The sequence below is a fragment of the Cyprinodon variegatus genome, unplaced genomic scaffold (genome assembly GCF_000732505.1).
Source record: "Cyprinodon variegatus isolate N-32 unplaced genomic scaffold, C_variegatus-1.0 Scaffold757, whole genome shotgun sequence".
NCBI lineage: Eukaryota > Metazoa > Chordata > Actinopteri > Cyprinodontiformes > Cyprinodontidae > Cyprinodon > Cyprinodon variegatus.
This window is the reverse complement of record NW_015151210.1, coordinates 233551-236467: the sequence shown is the minus strand read 5'-3', so window position 1 is coordinate 236467 and position 2917 is coordinate 233551. Positions and strand designations below refer to the sequence as shown.

The window sequence follows — 2917 nt, the reverse complement described above, 5'->3', positions numbered from 1 at the left end:
GCATGATTTCAATATTTTTAAACAGAAAGCAGAATAGTGACCACAGCAGCACAGACAACACAGAGCAGTCAGGAAATCTGCCGGAACCTTCCGCTGCCCTTTGAGTTGCGTCACGTGACGGTAAACGTCACGGACTCCGGCTGCCTGTAGACCCGTCCGGTATCCTGGCAACGCAAAACATCTTTGACCAATCAGACGCTGCGTTTGGCGCATTGGTACATTAGAACTCAACAACTCAAACATCAGATGTGAGCTTTAGAGGATACCTGTTTGGATTACTAGGTAAATATATTAATTATACTAATTATACAACTGTGTGCGGTTCATAGCTGTGTTTGTAGTTAGCAGTTGGCGTCTACGTAGCAAAAGGAGCTGCGTCAGAGAGCGGCGCATTTATTTCAGCAGGCAGTAGTTCGGCTTTATAAAACAGGCGTGTCAGGAGCGGAGGTTGTGGTTTAAACGCTGGCTTTCACCGTGGGGTTATTATGTGGAGCCGTGTGCACGAAGTCATCATCTCTTTCGGATTTTGAATGCTTCCAGTGCTCTCCTTTGGTAACGTATGTACTGCTAATCTTTTTAAATACTTTATTCCTGCGTAAGTGCGAACCACCCTCACTCAAAGTCGTGTACGTAATTTTTTGTCATTTTATTAAAACTCTCTATCCGACTGCGTAATTCTAAAACGTGACACAAGTTGGATATCGATTAAGGAGTTTTATCCTGTTTTGCTCGAAACTTTTTAAACTTGCTCAACAGCTTGAAACTCTTCGCCATATGGATGGGATCACCAGCAAACGTGACTTTACTGCTAACTTCAAAGCTCTGAAAGTTATCGGACTTTTTGGCGTTTGCACTTTTGAGTTGACTTTATTAAAAACCGTCACCAGTGGCGTTGTTAAACGTATCAAATGTCTTCGCTGGACGCGTTAGAGTGATTCTAAGCGGTGTTCAGCTGGTGGTTTGATGCTGTTTGTCAGTGGAATGAAAGCCAGGCGCGCGCGTGGAGCTGTTCTAGAAGGCTCACGGCTCGCTGAGAGCACGAGCTGCTCGCCTCGCGCGCACATTCTAACCCGCTCGTGCTGACTGACCTCGCCTCGGTTTGGTGTTTTGTTTTAAAACTTCCGAGCAGCTTTTTCTGGTGAGATTAGTGATAACAGCGCTGACTGCTGCCAAGCATGACATGTTTTCTAAAACATACCAACCTTTTAATCCTTTAGAGGGCACTCAGTTACGGAGGACCAACTCTGCCACATTTAAAAATAAATAAATGCTCAATAAATAGATAAGCATATCATTAATTGCCCCTAAAGATATAATCAACAAATACATGTAGGTAGAAATAAAATTATACGGTGAGATAAAAATGTATGAATCTCTTTTAATTAGCTTCTTTATTTATTTGCCTTTGTTATAATTACCTCATTTATTTATTGTATGTTATATTCTTCAACTTAATTTATTACTTTTAAGTATTTGTGTGCATCATATAATATCTTTGTCTAGTTTATTCTTCCTTTGTATTTTTTTTACCCTATATTCCATGTTATTTATTTCTGGCAGTCGTTTTTTACATTTCTGTCTGCATTTCTGACTCATTATGCAAAGGAGGAGGGGGTGTTTATTTTTTTTTAATAATATGGCAGAGCTGGTGCTCCATACTCATTGAAATACTTTCACAAATTTCAAGCCAATACTGTTATTGGGATCCAGGAGACCTTATTACCTTTGTAACATTAAAAAGATATGGATATTTTAATGGCAAAAATGAATGTCAATGTAATAACAAACGCCAACTTGCACAAATATGTTAAGAAAATTAAAAGGGCCTCTATAAGAAAGTCCTGAAAAACACTGAGAGTGAAAGAAACACATTTTTATTTGGTACAACATAATCTTAGAGGCATTAATGCTGATACTGGCACTTAAATTTTTAGTTTACAAACCTAAATATAATTGCTAACTAGGACTATTTTTTTAAATTTTAATTAGTTTTTTTTTACCTTTTTTTTCTTGACTTAACTTTTTTTCCCCAACTTAATTTACTGTAGTTAATATATCATTTAAGGGCTCATCTAATTGGTTAAAGGACAAAATAAGATGAACAGTCATGTAGCATTATGTTTGCTATATGGCTGGATATAGATCTTGTGCTTCTAGATCTCACTGAGGGACAGGAGGGGGGCCTCCATTTGTAAAGGGGATCAAAAACCCTAACTTGCTCTATAAAGGGTTTTAAACTCTGTTTCAGGATTGTATCTAAATATGGAAAAACAGAACTGTAAACTTCAAGGCTCAAACTTCAGAAAACTGATGTGTCATGTTCCAGAAGTGTTCTTGTTTTAACGTAATGCCAACCATCTGTCAAGATAACAATGAATCATGCGTTAGACAGCAGTTCATAGCGAATGAACCAAACAATAAACTTTGCTGTTGGATGTAATCAAACAGTTGCTGCCACAATAAAACAAACCACTCACATCCAACAAGAACAGCCCGAGATCCAAAAATAAACAAAAAGGGAGACCAGCCCGAAATCATTCATCATATGATTTATATAATGTGTATTTCACTGAGAATTTGTCGCTTTATTTTCAGTTTTTAATGTATAAATTATGTCTTGGAATACATTTGCACTGATTTGCTAAAGCGGCATTCATTTTGATGCTCATTATGTTTCTGGTAGTATTTTAATCCTTTAGATTATCAATAAAAATCCTAATCAGGAGTTAAGGCTTCAAAGGAAATCCATAAGAGCATCAAGCAAAAGTCAACTGATTGGTTGTTGAGGTACAATTGATGCTGACTGTCAACAAACAAAGCAGAGGCTTACCCTGAAATCCCACATACTCCGTCTGCGCTCCGCTCCGCTCCGCCCCGCTGCGTTCCAGACCGCCTGCGCAAAGCAAAGCCTACAGCC

The 2917-nt window shown here is 38.3% G+C and overlaps 1 protein-coding gene across 2 annotated transcripts in view; it reads left to right on the top strand.

The window, feature by feature from the left end:
* The first annotated feature begins 434 nt into the window (after positions 1 to 434).
* Positions 435 to 2917, top strand: part of fam46c (family with sequence similarity 46 member C) — a 4612-nt gene continuing 2129 nt past the window's right edge. Inside the window, exon 1 of one of the 2 annotated variants that reach the window (XM_015395738.1) lies at positions 435 to 557. The gene's annotated coding sequence lies outside the window, so the exon portion shown is untranslated. The remainder of the gene's footprint in view (positions 558 to 2917) is intronic. The other variant, XM_015395739.1, reaches the window with a different exon arrangement.